At 40.5% G+C, this 18409-nt stretch overlaps 1 pseudogene across 1 annotated transcript in view; it reads right to left on the minus strand.

The window, feature by feature from the left end:
• Window positions 1-4542: 4542 nt before the first annotated feature.
• LOC309974007 (integrator complex subunit 10-like) overlaps window positions 4543-18409 on the minus strand; it is a 32246-nt pseudogene continuing 18379 nt past the window's right edge. Inside the window, exon 3 of the transcript in view lies at window positions 4543-4654. The product of the transcript in view is annotated as an integrator complex subunit 10-like (transcript). The remainder of the gene's footprint in view (window positions 4655-18409) is intronic.

The following is an 18409-nucleotide window of genomic DNA, read 5'->3' on the forward strand; positions in this document are numbered from 1 at the left end:
TGATTCACTCCAAAGCCCTGGTTTTTTTAGTATCTCTTAAAGCTTACAATAATAGTAAGTGGGAGATCAGTGGCCTTGTGACTTGCAGTCCAGGATTTTTGCTGTGTTACCATAAGAGACTTCTGTTCTCTTTCTGTTATCAAAGCAGACTTAGCCTGAATCTAGACAGATCACATTTGACCCCAGTGTTAAAAAAGCGTTGTCTCTATAGTTGTAGAGCGTATTCTTACTACAGGTTTCAAGCTGAGAGCTCCAGAAGTTCTTGGGCTACAGTAAAAGGATTAACCTAAGATATATGATTATAGCATACATGTACGAAGCACTTACTGTGTACTTGACACTCTTCCAAAGTACTATAAACATTGAACTTTTTTAATTCTTCTACCAACCACCTGAGTAGGTGCTATCATTAGTCACCTCTTACAGAGAGAGAAGCTGGGACACAAAGAGTTTGAATAACCTGCCAAGGTCCCATAGTCAGAGCCCAAGTCCATGTTCCCAACGACTTTGCCATGCTGCCTTTATGCACAGCTTTCTTCATGTCTCCTCCTCAAGCCTTTACCCTCATCCAGACAAGTGCTGCCCAGCAGGCAGACCTTCAGATTATAGCTACTCACTGTTCACTGTTTTTTTTTTAAATCACTTAATTTTATTCTTTTTTTTTGTTGTTAGCTATTCACTTTTTTTTTAACATCTTTATTGGGGTATAATTGCTTTACAATGGTGTGTTAGTTTCTGCTTCATAACAAAGTGAATCAGTCATACATAAACATATGTTCCCATATGTTTTCCCTCTTGCGTCTCCCTCCCTCCCACCCTCCCTATCCCACCCCTCCAGGCTGTCACAAAGCACCGAGCCAATATCCCTGTACCATGCGGCTGCTTCCCACTAGCTATCTACCTTACTACGTTTGTTAGTGTGTATATGCCCATGACTCTCTCTCGCCCTGTCACAGCTCACCCTTCCCCCTCCCCATAACCTCAAGTCCGTTCTCTAGGAGGTCTGCATCTTTATTCCTGCCTTACCCCTAGGTTCTTCATGACATTTTTTTTTTCTTAAATTCCATATATATGTGTTAGCGTACGGTATTTGTCTTTCTCTTTCTGACTTACTTCACTCTGTGTGACAGACTCTAGGTTTATCCACCTCATTACAAATAGCTCAATTTCGTTTCTTTTTATGGCTGAGTAATATTCCATTGTATATATGTGCCACATCTTCTTTATCCATTCATCCGATGATGGGCACTTAGGTTGTTTCCATCTCCGGGCTATTGTAAATAGAGCTGCAATGAACATTTTGGTACATGACTCTTTTTGAATTTTGGTTTTCTCAGGGTATATGCCCAGTAGTGGGATTGCTGGGTCATATGATAGTTCTATTTGTAGTTTTTTAAGGAACCTCCATACTGTTCTCCATAGTGGCTGAACCAATTCACATTCCCACCAGCAGTGCAAGAGTGTTCCCTTTTCTCCACACCCTCTCCAGCATTTATTGTTTCTAGATTTTTTGATGATGGCCATTCTGACTGGTGTGAGATGATATCTCATTGTAGTTTTGATTTGCATTTCTCTAATGATTAATGATGTTGAGCATTCTTTCATGTGTTTGTTGGCAGTCTGTATCTCTTCACTGGATAAATGTCTATTTAGGTCTTCTGCCCATTTTTGGATTGGGTTGTTTGTTTTTTTGTTATTGAGCTGCATGAGCTGCTTGTTAATTTTGGAGATTAATCCTTTGTCGGTTGCTTCATTTGCAAATATTTTCTCCCATTCTGAGGGTTGTCTTTTGGTCTTGTTTATGGTTTCCACTTAATTTTATTCTTTAGTTTAGTTTAGTTTTCTAGCGCTTAATGTGTTTTTCTGTTTGTTTGGTTTGTTGGCTGAGCCCCATGGCATGTGGGATCTTAGCTCCCTGACCAGGGATGGAACCCGTGCCCCCTGCAGTGGAAGCATGAGGTCTGAACCACTGGACCCCCAGAGAAGTCCCTCACTCTGTTTTTTGACTGTACTTATCTTACGTAAAATCTTTCTTGGGGATTTCTAAAATAATTCTTTTCTTTCCCCTTTAAAAGAACAGCCCAGTAGTACAGATCTTGGGGTTATGCTGGCTGGAGTCTTCCACTTTCCATCTTTACTGGAATGATGTTACTCTGTGTCTGCTTTATACTTATCTATTTGCTTTCTGTGCCTTGGGTTTGATTTTTCTTTGACCATAGAAGCTATAGTTTCTGAAAAATAATTTTCTTCACATTAATTTACACTATTGAGTATACTTTAATGGTGGATGTTTTCATGTTCTATTGTAAAGAAATGACACTCCCTTTAGCTAATATGCTTGCAGTTCGATTTCTTTGCTCCCTGAGCCTCAAAAAATCAAGAGATTATTTTTTTTAATACTGACAATGGAAAGTATATTAATGTTTTTGGCAATACAGGTACTATATAAACCTATAGGAAGGTTATGAAGATATTTTCTAAAACTGAAGTTGATTATTCCCCACGAAGGTTGATTATAACTATTGAGATCATGGAAACAAAATGTCAACTCTTTTATTATTCAGTGAATAGGATTGCTTTCCTTTACATGGCTAAAATAGCAGTTCCATGTTATAACTTTACAAATGTAGTGGCGTGTGTTTTTTTCCCCCTAAATAGTCATTTTCAGAGGGATGATCTATATAGCTTGCCAACTTACAGTACAGCTGATGTAAAGAGTTTGTGACGGCAACCCTAAATGTTTTATCACCTGTCAGAAATTTCAATGCTAATAAAAAGTAACATCCTTTAAATTAATTAGACATGATTAGGACTTCAAGCCCAGAGGCCACTTCATTACGCAAAAATTGTAACAGCTATTTAAATTACCATTAAATTGATTCTTATGTTAATTGATATCTCACTTATAACCCTAGATTTTAATTTATGTAAGATCTTTGGAAATAATAATAAGGTGTAATCAAATATTATTTGGGGAAATTCTTGTATGAAAAAATACACTGAAAAATTGATTGTTATATCTGACCCTTGGTACAATGTCTGGATTAGAATAAAGCTAATTTCTCATGAAATGGCTCAGATTCATCTCCCGTGTTTGTGCAGCCTCCACAAACAGCAGTAGAAGTTGCATGTGTGGTTCAGAACGGTAGTTTTTTCCCCAGTGAGCCCTGTCTTATCTTCTCCTGTCTGACACAGGAAACAGTTTAATTTAACCAGTTGAGATGCAGCATGGGCTGTGATACATTTTGGAAAAGGAGGGTAATGTGACTGAGCATACAGTCGACTTTTAAAGATAGGAAGTGATATATATTTCAGAGAAGAACTGACACCATGGAGTAGAATAAACCTGAGTGTCATCTCACAGGGTTTTAATAAGCAGGTGTTGTTGAAGTAAAACATTTTCGAAGTTAAGATGTCAGTTGCAGGAAATTGAAATTAATTGTTCTTTAGGGACAAATTGAGATGAACTGTGGCATATCTCAGTTCAGGTACATAACCTCCTCATGCATTTTTTTGTTTCAAGTGACTAGTTTTGAATCTGCAAGATGGCAGACAAATTAAAATATTGTTCTGGCCTCTTTTAGAGTGTCCAGTCTCTACTAATTAAAATCCTTTTTCGTTTTTATTCCTAAATTTCTTTCTATATTGCAAGTTCCACAAGTGTAGGAAATAGAGTTTATCAATACCATATGGGCCTAGTTTCTGGGGCTAACTCTTTAATTACTTAAGAATTTTCTAAGAAACTTCTGGTTTGCTTTGCAGATTTTAGCAATGACCATATTCAAGTTGTAAACTGCAATTACAGTATTACAAATTACAAGAAACTGTATTTATGGGTATGGAATCAAGATTGAGTTATTCAGGAAAAAACTGTTAGAAATGGAAAAGTAGGTTTATGTAGTTGTAGGCTAAACTCCCTCATACTATCATTGCTTTTCCCCCTTCACATCTAAGATCTTCATTCATGTTTTAGTCATTTTTCTTTTGTTTTGTTTCTGTTTTGTCTTCTTTATTTGTCGCACCTTGTCTCATCCTGGGGACTGAGCAGAGACGCATCTAAAAGTTGAGCAAGGTCAGCGCCCACTAAGGTACAATTGAAAATAAGTGCAGTCTGAGAGGAGATGCAGACTTGAGGAGGAGGTTGGTACAGGCGTTCATGAAGGAGTTCATGAAGAGGGAAGACAGTCCTATCAAAGAAGTTCCAGAAGTCATAATCCATGGAAGATGCTGAGCTAGTGTGTTAGCATCCCACCCTTCCACTTTCTGCTTTGTCATCTTATTCACACTTCATTTCTGCACACTTCCTTTCTGCTTTTCCAGTTGCCCTCTCAGACACTTCCCAATAGGGGGCGCTAAAGGGAGACTGGAAAACTCCAAGAGGAAGGTGAGATTTGTTCATTTCTGTTACTCCCTGTTCTTGTCAGCATCACCACAGCAATGCAGCTTCACCCCAGCAGCTGCTGTTCACTCCAGTAGCAGCTGTTGATTTACTATCCAGTTTTCTCAACACTCACAAAATCACACCCTCTAGGGCCACCAGCACTAGTTGGCCAATGCATCTTCCTCCATGGTCTGCATCTCAGAGGCACAGGATTTCTTCTCTGAACTCAGAGGCTCTAGCACTGTGTTAACCAATATGGTAGCCACTAGCTGCCTGTGGAATTTAAACTTAAAATTAGACACAATTAAAATTCAGTTTCTCAGGCACATTTCAAGGTTCAGTTCTCTCACATGGAGAGCACAGAACATTCCACCACTACAGAAAGCTGTGTTGAACAGCCGTGAGGTCCCGCACTAGTTGAGCAGTGCTGACTTTTCTGAGGTCTGAGCTTTTGTTCTGTGTGGCTTCTCCAAGCTTCTCAATTTTGATAATCTCAACCTCTTCCCTGTGCTGCCTCCATTCCTTATTTCCTTTTTTGCCTCTTCAGTTGTCTGGTACCGTGGTAACAATTCTTCATATCAAGTCAAGCCCAGTTACATAATCAGGGGACTAGTGCAAAAAGAAAATCCAGGTCCCCTCGTTCAAAAAGTAGGGTAAAAGTACCATTAAAAGTACATATAAAATTTTTTTTTCTTTCTTCTTTGGTCTCTCTATTTGTCATGTTGTTTTTATTCTATTTAATGTCATTCTAAGTAAAAATGCAATTCAAATTTTAAAACATCAGTATGAATTTTACCACGTATCTTTATATTGTACAATGTCCATTTTGACTATAATAATCAGGTCTTTTATTAAAATGTGGCATCTCCAACACTGCACAATTTGTATTTCGTGGCTCATTCCTGGAGGGTGCCTTGAGCTGGCCAGAAGGAACTGATGTGATACTCAGGAAGGCTGGAGAAGGAAAAATGATATTCCCAGGCAGAGAGCCAGCTAAGGGAGGGCTTTCAGGCATGGGGATACTCAGGGTGAAGGCAGACAGGAGCCCGGGACCAGCCCCGCTATATAGAGTGCTGGGCCTGACGGCAATTGGGCATCCCCTCCTTCCGGCCCTTGAACTGACGTGGCGCACCCTGGCAGAGGAGTGGCCTCCGAGGAACTTTAAACCTCAGTGCTGGGAACACACTCGGTACCTAGATGGGGGGTGGGGGGTGTTAGAGGCTTTCTCCATCCAGACAGGGCTGGCCAGCCTAGGGAGGGGATGGCGGCCGCCATACCTGTTCCCTGAGTCTGTGGGATACATGAGTCCAACCCTGACCTTTCAGCTCCTGTGCCCAGGCCCAGGCTGGGGGCGGAGGGTGGGAGTAGTCACCGGGCAGTGGTGGAGAGAGGGAGGCCAGTCGGAAGCCTCAGAGTGAGGAGGGGTGGGGGTCAGTCTGGGGAGGTAACAGGAGGTGGGATGGGCTGGGAGCTGATACTCTAAGCCCCTGGAACTTGCTCTGTTGTCCCACTGGACTTCATTTATAAAACAAATTCAAATGTCAAATTATTAAGTAGTTCAGTATAGTGACAACAGAGCACTGAAATCCAAGTGTGGGACTCTTCTGAGCAGGTGGCTCTGTGCAGGTGCATTGGTCACTTGTCCATGGAGCTGGCCCTGATCAAAATGACTTGAGTCGTTCCGTCTCTTGATCGGACCTTGACTGATATGGATGGGAAGGCAGGCTTTAGGTTAACTCTGGGGGACAAGAGACAGGGCAACAAATTATGGCACGTCTATGGGAGCATCTCTCAGTCAGCTTCTGCCACACACAGTTCATCGGAGCTCGCTTTTGCTGCGGACACTTCTCAGCCGACTCCAATGTTCATGGCTTGAATTCTTTATCCTTCTTTTTTAAAATGTAGAGTGGTAGTAAGTTTGCTTTCCTATATTACTGTTGTTTTGTTTCTACTCCACCTAGCACAATTTCTATCTTCTTCTGATGCCTGTACTTTGCAGAATTATTTCAAGAATAGACACTGAATAAAGGTTAAGAAATAAGGCTACAAAAAAAAAATAAGAATAGATACTGCCCTTCAGTATTATTCAGGCTTCTGTTTCGGTCTTTGCTATACTGCAGCCTTTTACTTATGAAGTATATTTTTCACAGAGAAGAATATATATTTTTTTAAATATTGACATATGTCGTGAATTTTTAAATTTATTTATTTATGGCTGTGTTGGGTCTTCGTTTCTGTGTGAGGGCTTTCTCTAGTTGTGGCAAGCGGGGGCCACTCTTCATCGCGGTGCGCGGGCCTCTCACTATCGCGGCCTCTCTTGTTGCGGAGCACAGGCTCCAGACGCGCAGGCTCAATAATTGTGGCTCACAGGTCCAGTTGCTCCGCGGCATGTGGGATCTTCCCAGACCAGGGCTCGAACCCGTGTCCCCTGCATTGGCAGGCAGATTCTTAACCACTGCGCCACCAGGGAAGCCCCAAGAGAAGAATCATTTTTAACACTGTACATTTCTCTATGTAGCGTATTTAAATTCTGAGCTTTCACATACACATTCCAAAGAGTCTCGCTCTCCATGAAACTTCCATAAGGGTCTGCAAATTCCTTGGGTGGCAGGTATGCATACCTGTGCTCTTTCTTCTGTTATTAACTGTGGTGTCATCCAGGAGCAATTTTCAACTGAATGTTTCTGTCTAACCTGTGTGCTTGATGTACCCACAGTTCTTTGGAGGTTAAGAAGAGAATTGCCTGCCTTTCCTCCTGAATACCTAATCTGGAAATGGCCTGGAGTTTCTGTCTACTCTTTGCGCTTAGGGCAGGTCTCTGTAGGCCTGCTGGGGAGCTCGTACTAGTGCTTCCTAGTCTTTTCCGGTCCTTTGACACTGAGTTCCTTGGAGACAGAACTATATGCTCAGTAAAAGTTTTGGTCAGATTGAATTTAATCGATGAACTTGTTGGGATACAAGAGAAAACAGAGAGGATGGAAGCTTTGGCTTTCTGCTCATTCAAACCCTGGACCACATCTTTGTTCTCAGACAACATACATCCACATTTAGAGTCAACCATATGCAAACAGATTTTCATATTTGAGGAAAGGAATTCCCTAGTACAAATATCTCCTTACTATTCTGCTCCAGTTAGTAAAATTCCTAAACAAACACAAAAGAATATCTATAAAAGTGTGTAGCTCTGTCATTCGAAGAGGGCTATCCCAGAGCCAGGAACCATGAGGTAAGACCAAATAGCTAAGGGGAACAAGGGATCTAGTTCCCAGAAAATGCCAGAAAGGGGTAAGACATTTTAGGCAAGCCAGACTGACAGCATTCGTGATTTTGCACTGAGTCATTTTCATAGCCACCAGCATGCACATACATGTGTATATACGACAGCCATTTTTCCTCCTCTCTTCCATAGGTATCATCTTTTTACAACATTCACAGTAAAAACTCAACTAAGGAAAATGAGAAAATCCATGTCATTTGATCAGATAAATGAAAACTTTGGGATACACCAAGAAGACCCATCTCACAAGTTGGAAAGCACTGATTAGTAGGTATAGGTGGCTGGGAAAATGACAGGAGAGTTCTGCATTTGAAGAGCTGAATAACTGTAGGAGACTAACAGAAACTAAACCATTGTTCTTTTCACCTGAACATATGCCCAGACCAGGAAGGGACTCTGGGAAAATGCAGAAGAAGTTCCTACCTGAGGAATGTTACTTCCCAGAACAGAGCCAGGAAGAACCAACCATATTGTAAAGGGCATTTCTGATTACGATAAGTCATGTAAATACTGCACAGGTATCTGTAGAAAATGTTTCCTCTCGGGAGGGAAACAATCTGCTTTACCAAGACAAAACTGATCAAATGCATATTTCCAGATAGACAGCAGGCTCTCAGACCTCACCACAGGCTGTTGAGGTGTTAATATAGAGAAAATGGTGTATCTAATTGTTTTGCTCCTATGATGATCATGAGTAAATGCCAAGTGGTATTAAGCAGTTATTTCACGCCTGAACCTTACTCCTTAAATTCACTGAAAATTAATGATGATGAGTGACTTCTCAATAATAAAACTGCAGATTCAATTCCATGTGTTTGTATGTATGTTTCTATTTATTAATGTACAATAATAAATACGTTATACAAGTCCCCTACATACGAACGAGTTCCATTCCAAGAGCACATTCGTAAGTCCAATTTATTCCTAAGTCCAACAAAGTTAGCCTAGGTACCTAACTAACACAATTGGCTATACAGTACTGTACTGTAATAGGTTTATAATACTTTTCACACAAATGATACATAAAAAACAAACACAAAAAATAAAGAAAACATTTTTAATCTTATAGTACAGTGCCTTGGAAAGTACAGTAGTACAGTACCACAGCTGGCATACAGGGGCTGGCATCGAGTGAACAGGCAAGAAGAGTTACTGACTGGAGGAGGGAGAGGAGGTGGGAGATGGTAGAGCTGAAGGATCCTCAGCAATAGGAGACGGCAGGCAAGCTGCAATTTCACTCACGCCTGACGCTGATGGCACAGGTTCTGGTTCCTTGCTGGATTCAATTCTATCTACCCTCTTGAAAAAACGATCCAGTGATGTCTGGGTAGTAACTCTTTTTTCCTTGTCATAGATGACACGGTAGCACTGGATTGCATTCTGAATGCCTGCTGCAACCTTCGTGTACTGTTCTACATTCAGGTCCTGTGCCTCAAAAACGGACAGTGCCTCCTCAAATAAAGATAATTCTCTTGCCATTTCCTGCGTTGTGAAACTCTTCAGTTCTTCAGTTACTTCTTCCTCTTGTCTCTCTTCGTCCTTTTTCTGGGGCTCCGTTGCATCAGGGCTTCATTAGTAAGCTCCTCGTGTTGCACAGCAAGGAGTTCAATGACGTCGTCCTCCTTCAGATCTAGCCCCAGCTTTTCACTGAGGGTCACTAAGTTGCTCTTTGGTCTCCTCATCCACTTTTTTTTTTTTTAACATCTTTACTGCAGTATAATTGCTTTACATTGTTGTGTTAGTTTCTGCTGTATAACAGTGTATCAGCTATACATATACATATATCTCCATATCTCCTCCCTCTTGCATCTCCCTCCTACCGTCCTATCCCACCCCTCTAGGTGGTCACAAAGCACCGAGCTGATCTCCCTGTGCTATGCGGCTGCTTCCCACTAGCTAGCTATTTTACATTTGGTAGTGTATATATGTCCATGCCAGTCTCTCATTTCTTCCCAGCTTACCCTTCCCCCTCCCCGTGTCCTCAAGTCCATTCTCTATGTCTGCATCTTTATTCCTGTCCTGCCCCTAGCTTCTCCAGAACCACTTCTTTTTTTAGATTCCATATATATGTTAGCATATGGTATGTGTTTTTCTTTCTGACTTACATCACTCTGTATGACAGACTCTAGGTCCATCCACCTCACTACAAATAAGTCAATTTCATTTCTATTTTTATGACTGAGTAATATTCCATTGTATCTATGTGCCTCATCTTCTTTATCCAGTCATCTGTCGATGGACACTTAGGTTGCTTCCACGTCCTGGCTATTGTAAATAGTGCTGCAGTGAACATTGTGGTACATGATTCTTTTTGAATTATGGTTTTCTCAGGTTATATGCCCAGTAGTGGGATTGCTGGGTCGTATGGTACTTCTACTTTTAGTTTTTTAAGGAACCCCCATACTGTTCTCCATAGTGACTGTATCAATTTACATTCCCACCAACAGTGCAAGAGGATTCCCTTTTCTCCACACCCTCTCCAGCCTTTATTGTTTGTAGATTTTTTGGTGATGGCCATTCGGACCAGTGTGAGGTGATACCTCATTGTAGTTTTGATTTGCATTTCTCTAAGGATTAGTGATGTTGAGCATCCTTTCATGTGTTTGTTGACAATCTGTATCTCTTCGCTGGATAAATGTCTATTTAGGTCTTCTGCCCATTTTGGGATTGGGTTGTTTGTTTTTTTGATATTGAGCTGCATGAGCTGCTTGTATAGTTTCGAGATTAATCCTCTGTCAGTTGCTTCATTTGCAAATATTTTCTCCCATTCTGAGGGTTGTCTTTTCGTCTTGTTTATGGTTTCCTTTGCTGTGCAAAAGCTTTTAAGTTTCATTAGGTCCCATTTATTTGTGTTTTTATTTCCATTTCTCTAGGAGGTGGGTCAAAAAGGATCTTGCTGTGATTTATGTCATAGAGTGTTCTGCCTATGTTTTCCTCTAAGAGTTTTATACTGCCTGATCTTACATTTAGGTCTTTAATCCATTTTGAGTTTATTTTTGTGTATGGTGTGAGGGAGTGTTCTAATTTCATTCTTTTACATGTAGCTATCCGATTTTCCCAGCACCACTTATTGAAGAGGCTCTTTTCTCCATTGTATATTCTTGCCTCCTTTATCAAAGATAAGGTGACCATATGTGCGTGGGTTTATCTCTGAGCTTTCTATCCTGTTCCATTGATCTATATTTCTGTTTTTGTGCCCGTACCATACTGTCTTGATATCTGTAGCTTTTTACTGTAGTCTGAAGTCAGGGCCCCTGCCTCCTCCAGCTTCGTTTTTCTTTCTCAAGGTTGCTTTTGCTATTCGGGGTCTTTTGTGTTTCCATACAGGTTGTGAAATTTTTTGTTCTAGTTCTGTGAAAAATGTGATTGGTAGTTTGTTAAGGATTGCATTGAATGTGTAGATTGCTTTGGGTAGTATAGGCATTTTCACAATGTTGATTCTTCCAATCCAAGAATGTGTTATACGTCTCTGCAACTGTTTGTATCATCTTTCATTTCTCTCAGCAGTGTCTTACACTTTTCTGCATACAGGTCTTTTGTATCCTTAGGTAGGCTTAATCCTAGGTATTTTATTCTTTTTGTTGCAGTGGTAAATGGGAGTGTTTCCTTAATTTCTCTTCCAGATTTTTCATCATTAGTGTATAGGAATACAAGAGATTTCTGTGCATTAATTTTGTATCCTGCTACTTTACCAAATTCATTGATTAGCTCTAGTAGTTTTCTGGTAGCCTCTTTAGGATTCTCTATGTATAGTATCATGTCATCAGCAAACAGTGAAAATTTTATTTCTTCTTTTCTGATTTGGATTCCTTTTATTTCTTTTTCTTCTCTGATTGCTGTGGCTAAAACTTCCAAAACTATGTTGAGTAATAGTGGTGAGAGTGGACAACCTTGCTTTGTTCCTTATCTTAGGGAAAATTGTTTCAGTTTTTCACCATTGAGAACAATGTTGGTTGTGGGTTTGTCATATACGGCCTTCATTATGTTGAGGTAAGCTCCCTCTATGCCTACTTTCTGGAGAGTTTTTATCATAAATGGGTGTTGAATTTTGTTGAAAGCTTTTTCTGCATGTATTGAGATTATCATATGGTTTTTCTCCTTCAATTTGTTAATATGGTGTATCACATTGATTTATTTGCATATATTAAAGAATGCTTGCATTCCTGGGATAAACCCCACTTGATCATGGTGCATGATCCTTTTAATGTGCTGTTGGATTCTGTTTGCTAGTATTTTGCTGAGGATTTTTGCATCTATGTTCATCAGTGATATTGGCCTGTAGTTTTCTTTCTTTGTGAGATCTTTGTCTGGTTTTGGTATCAGGGTGATGTTGGCCTCATAGAATGAGTTTGGGAGTGTTCTCCCCTCTGCTATATTTTGGAAGAGTTTGAGATGGATAGGTGTTAGCTCTTCTCTAAATGGCTGGTAGAATTTGCCTGTGAAGCTATCTAGTATTGAGCTTTTGTTCGTTGGAAGACTTATAATCACAGTTTCAATTTCAGTGCTTGTGATTGGTCTGTTTATGTTTTCTATTTCTTCCTGGTTCAGTCTCGGAAGGTTGTACTCTTCTAAGAATTTGTCCATTTCTTCCAGGTTGTCCATTTTATTGGCATATAGTTGCTTATAGTAATCTCTCATGATCCTTTGTATTTATGCAGTGTCAGTTGTTACTTCTCCTTTTTCACTTCTAATTCTGTGATTTGAGTCTTTTCCCTTTTTCTTAATGAATCTGGCTAATGGTTTATCAATTTTATTTATCTTCTCAAAGAACCAGCTTTTAGTTCTATTGATCTTTGCTATCATTTCCTTCATTTCTATTTCATTTATTTCTGATCACATCTTTATGACTTCTTTCCTTCTGCTAAGTTTGGGGGTTTTTTTTGTTCGTCTTTCTCTAATTCCTTGAGGTGTAAGGCTAGGTTGTTTGACATTTCCCTTATTTCTTGAGGTAGGATTGTATTCCTATAAACTTCCCTCTTAGAACTGCTTTTGCTGCATCCCATAGGTTTTCGGTCATGGTGTTTTCATCGTCATTTGTTTTTAGGTATTTTTTGATTTCCTCTTTGATTTCTTCAGTGATCTCTTGGTTATTCAGTAGTGTATTGTTTAGGATCCATGTGTTTGTTTTTTTTAAGGTTCTTTCCTGTAATATCTTGTTTCACAGCATTGTGGTCAGAAAAGATACTTGATATGATTTCAATTTTCTTAAATTTACCAAGGTTTGATTTGTAACCCAAGATATGATCTATCCTGGAGAATGTTCCATGAGCACTTGAGAAGTGTATTCCATTTTTTTTTTGGATGGAATGTCCTATAAATATCAATTAAATCCAACCTGTTTAATGTGTCACTTAAAGCTTGTGTTTCCTTATTTATTTTCATTTTGGATGATTTGTCCCTTGGTGAAAGTGGGGTGTTAAAAGTCCCCTACTGTTTTGTGTTACTGTCACTTTCCCCTGTTATGGCTGTTAGCATTTGCCTTATGTATTGAGGTGCTCCTATGTTGGGTGCATATATATTTACAATTGTTATATCTTCTTCTTGGGTTGATCCCTTGATCATTAGGTAGTGTCTTTCCTTGTCTCTTGTAATAGTCTTTCTTTTAAAGTCTATTTTGTCTGATATGAGAATTGCTACTCCAGCTTTCTTTTGATTTCCATTTGCATGGAATATCTTTTTCCATCCCCTGACTTTCAGTCTATATGTGTCCCAAGGTCTGAAGTGGGTCTCTTGTAGACAGCATATATACGGATCTTGTTTTTGTGTCCATTCAACCATTCTGTATCTTTTGGTTGGAGCATTTAATTCATTTACATTTAAGATAATTATCAATATGTATCTTCCTATTACCATTTTCTTAATTGTTTTGGGTTTGTTATAGTAGGTCTTTTCCTCTCTTGTGTTTCCTGCCCAGAGACATTCCTTTAGCGTTTGTGGTAAAGCTGATTTGGTGGGGCTGATCCGTCTTGCCTTTTGCTTGTGTGTAAAGGTTTTAATTTCTCCATCGAATGTGAATGAGATCCTTGGTGGATAGGGTAATCTTGGTTGTAGGTTTTTCCCTTTTATCACTTTAAATATGTCCTGCTACTCTTCTCGCTTGCAGAGCTTCTGGTGAAAGATCAGCTGTTAACATTGTGGGGATTCCCTTGTATGTTATATGTTGCTTGTCTCTTGCTGCTTTTAATATTTTTTCTTTGTATTTAATTTTTGATAGTTTGATTAATATGTGTCTTGGCATGTTTCTCCTTGGATTTATCCTGAATGGGACTCTCTGTGCTTCCTGGACTTGATTGACTATTTTCTTACCCATATTAGGGAAGTTGTCAACTATAATCTCTTCAAAAATTTTCTCAGTCCTTTACTTTTTCTCTTCTTCTGGGAACTCTATAATTCGAATGTTGGTGCGTTTAATGTTGTCGCAGAGGTCTCTGAGACTGTCCTCAATTCTTTTCATTCTTTTTTCTTTATTCTGCTCTGTGGTAGTTGTTTCCACTCTTTTATCTTCCAGTTCCCTTATCCGTTCTTCTGCCTCAGTTACTCTGCTATTGATTCCTTTTAGAGAATTTTTAATTTCATTTATTGTGTTGTTCATCATTGTTTGCTCTTTAGTTCTTCTAGGTCCTTGTTAAACGTTTCTTGTATTTTCTCCATTCTGTTTTCAAGATTTTGGATCATCTTTACGATCATTATTCTGAATTCTTTTTCAGATAGACTGCCTATTTCTTCTTCATTTGTTTGGTCTGTTGAGTTTTTACCTTGGTCCTTCATCTGCTGTGTATTTCTCTGTCTTCTCATTTTGCTTATCTTACTGTGTTTGGGGTCTCCTTTTCACAGGCTGCAGGTTAGTAGTTCTTGTTTTTGTTGTCTGCCCCCAGTGGCTAAGTTTGGTTCAGTGAGTTTTGTAGGCTTCCTGGTGGAGGGGACTGGTACCTGTGTTCTGGTGGATGAGGCTGGATCTTGTGTTTCTGGTGGGCAGGCCCGAGTCTGGTGGTGTGTTTTGGGGTGTCTGTGAACTTATTAGGATTTTAGGCATACTTTCTGCTAATGAGTGGGGTTGTGATCCTTGCGGTTGTTAGTAGTTTGGCACGGGGCGTCCAGCATTGGAGCTTGCTAGTCATTGATTGGAGCTGGGTCTTAGCGTTGAGATGGAGCTCTCTGGGAGAGCCCTCACCAGTTGGTAGTACGTGGGCCAGGAAGTCTCTGGTGGTCCAATGTCCTGAAATTGGCTCTCTCACTACCAAGGCTCAGGCCTGACAGCCGCCCAGAGCACCAAGACCCTGCCACTCACACGGTTCAGAAGCAAAGGGAACAAATAAATAAATAAAATAAAATAAAGTTGTTGAAATTAAAATAAATTTTTAAATATTATTAAAATAAAAAGTAAAAAAATTTAAAGAAAATAAGAAGAGCAACCAAACCAATTAACAAATCCACCAATGATAACAAGCGCTAAAAACTAACTAAGATAAACATATAAATCAGAATCTTGTCAGTTGCATACAGCAAACCTCAAGTCTACAGTTCCTCCCAAAGTCCACTGCCTCAATTTTGGGATGATTTGTTGTCTATTCAGGTATTTCACAGATGCAGGTACCTCAAGTTGATGGTGGAGATTTATTCCACTGCTCCTGAGGCTGCACAGAGAACTTTCCCTTTCTTTTCTTTGTTTGCACAGCTCTTGGTGTTCAGGTTTGGATATTGCTTCCCTCTGCATATAGGTTGCCCCCTGGCATCTTGTCTTCTCCCAGACAGGATGGCGTTAAAGGAGTGGCTGATTAGTGGGCTCTGGCTCACTCAGGCCTGGGGGAGGGAGGGGTACGTAATGCAGGGCGAGCCTGAGGCAGCTGAGGCCAGCGAGACATTGCAACAGCCTGAGGCATGCTGTGTGTTCTCCCGGGGAAGTTATCCCTGGATCACGGGACTCTGTCAGTGGTGGGCTGCACAGGCTCCCAGGAGGGGAGGTGTGGATAGTGATCTGTGCTTGCACACAGGCTTCTTGGTGGCTGTAGCAGAAGCCTTAGCATTTCATGCCCATCTCTGGGGTCCACACTGATAGCCGCAGCTCGCGCCCGTCTCTGGAGCTCATTTAGGCGGTGCTCTGAATCACTTGTCCTCACACACCCGGAAACAATGGTCTCTTGCCTCTTAGGTGGGTCCAGACTTTCTCCCCGACTCCCTCCCGGCTAGCTGTGGTGCACTAGACCCCTTCTTCACGCCGCCAACCCCAGTCTTCTCCCTGCGCTTGGACCAAAGCCCGAGCCTCAGCTCCCAGCCCCCGCCCGCCCCGGCGGGTGAGCAGACAAGTTTCTCGGGCTGGTGAGTGCCGGTCGGCACCGATCCTCTGTGCGGGAATCTCTCCGCTTTGTCTGCCGCACCCCTGTTGCTGCGCTCTCCTCCGTGGCTCCGAAGCTTCCCCCTCCGCCACCCGCAGTCTCCGCCCGCGAAGGGGCTTCCTAGTGCGTGGAAACCTTTCCTTCTTCACAGCTCCCTCCCACTGGTGCAGGTCCCATCCCTATCCTTTTGTCTCTGTTTTTTCTTTTTTCTTTTGCCCTACCCCGGAATGTGGGGAGTCTCTTGCCTTTTGGGAGGTCTGAGGTCTTCTGCCAGCATTCAGTAGGTGTTCTGTAGTTGTTGTTCCACGTGTAGATGCATTTCTGATGTATCTGTGGGGAGGAAGGTGATCTCCACTTCTTACTCCTCCTCTATCTTGAAGGGTCCTCTCCTTCACCTTCTTAAATCCAAGAAAATCATGAACAAACTGCAGGCAAAATTTCTTCCAAACTGCATTCACGGTGACCGCCGTAACCTCCCTTCAAGAAAAGTCAATGTTTTTTATGGCCTTGTAGATGTTATAGTCTTTCCAAAATTGTCACAAGGTTGTTCCTGATTCATCACTCACCTTTACTGTAGCTGCCCGGGAATTTCCTGAAACGCTTCGAGAAATTATTGATGAAGGTGCTTATTTACCTGAGGTTTTTAATGTGGATGAGACAGGACCTGCTCTGGTAAATACGTGCCTTCATCAATAATTTCTCAAAGCATTTCAGGAAATTCCTGCTGCCTCACCACTTACTTTTACATTGTGAAGGTTGGCTCTAGCCTTGAACCAATTAAACCAGCCATGGCTAGCATTAAAAGATGTGCTCTCTGATTCTTCGCCGTGTTTCTTCTTCAAGTCTTCATAAAGGCTTTTAATTTTCTCCTGAATCAGCATTAAGCTGAGCGGGACTCGACGCTGATGCTGATCCTGCATCCACACACTGAGAAGTTTCTCCATCTCCTCCATCACTTTTCCACGCTTCTTCAATATTATTGTCGACATCATCGGCACAGCAGACTTCACGTGTACCATGATGTTGTCCTTGTTCTTTACAATCATGCCAATGGTTGAATGATTCATGTTATAAGAACGAGCGACGTCTACCATCTTTTCACCTCACTCCACTCTCAATTATTTTCACTTTTGTTTCCATTGTTATGGCTTGGTGCTTCTTAGCAGTACCAGCTACATCACCGCTGCTTTTACACTTGCTTCTGGACATCCTGGACTTGAAATAAAGATACTGTACTACTGTACTCTATACAGTCCAGTACGCAAAAAGCACAACCACTTGTAGAGGAGGCACGCGTGTGACAATGTACGCTAGACACAACTAACTTACGTGATTGGACAGTTCACAACTTGAAGATTCATAGGTAGGGGACTTACTGTAGTTGTGTTGTGACAAATTTATGTAACTCAAAGCTTAAATCAGGAGCATTTTGTTTCTATAGCTAATCTTTCATATTGCATTGTATCTTATTTTGTTAGGTACATTTTCTAATTATATTATTTCAAATATTATTCAGTGTAAAGTTTGGATAGATGGACTTGATGGTCTTTTGATATGCTTTTCATTCCCATAAATGTGACTATTTCATATTATGGTTTAATTGGTTTTGGTAGAATATGCATTTTGTGAATATAATACAAATACATAATATGTGTATAAAATGTGCATATAAAATTCATGCATAAACTGTTTATTATTCTAAAAGTAAAATATTTCAATACTCTTACAGCTTCCAGTCAGTAGACACCATAAATGAGCCGTATCATATGAAACATCTGTTATAACTGGAGTATTCCTTAAAATGTGTATTTCTTCATCATGCTTAAATATCATCCACCTTTGTACTTACCTTTCAGTTTTGGGTGGCACTAGGTTAAACAATAGAGTGGATGGATTGGGACTCACCATAGATGCTATTTTAAATCAGTGCCTGTATCTATGATATTACCCTTGCAAGATGCTTTTGGAAGAGCTGATTTTCAATTATACCATTAGAGAGAAAGGCTAAAGATATTTTAATTCGCTATTCTTGCTTGTATTTTTTCAGCTAGTTAAACTAGGGTCTGTTTTGTCTAGGTTATTTGCAATCTCATCATCATCCAGAGAAATGTGGTTTGCAAATTAAAATAGTAACATCAGCAATTTCCCCTGAGAGAAACTTGTTTCTACCCTGCCAGGGGCAGTATCACTAACTAACAAATAGTGAGAAGGTTTCTCTCAGCTGCTTCTGTGCGTATGAGTGTGTGAGCACTGGCAGGGAGGGACCTGTCCTCTACAGATGCTAATACAAACTAATGTGAGCCATAATCATGAATTTCTTTTGGAGACATGGCATTACTATTATTACTACAAGAATGTTTGCCAAAGGCAAAAAAAAAAAAGCCAACCAAATAACAATACAAAATCTTTCTGATTCCT

The sequence above is a fragment of the Leucopleurus acutus genome (genome assembly GCF_964270905.1).
Source record: "Leucopleurus acutus genome assembly, chromosome: 17".
NCBI classification, from domain to species: Eukaryota; Metazoa; Chordata; class Mammalia; order Artiodactyla; family Delphinidae; genus Leucopleurus; species Leucopleurus acutus.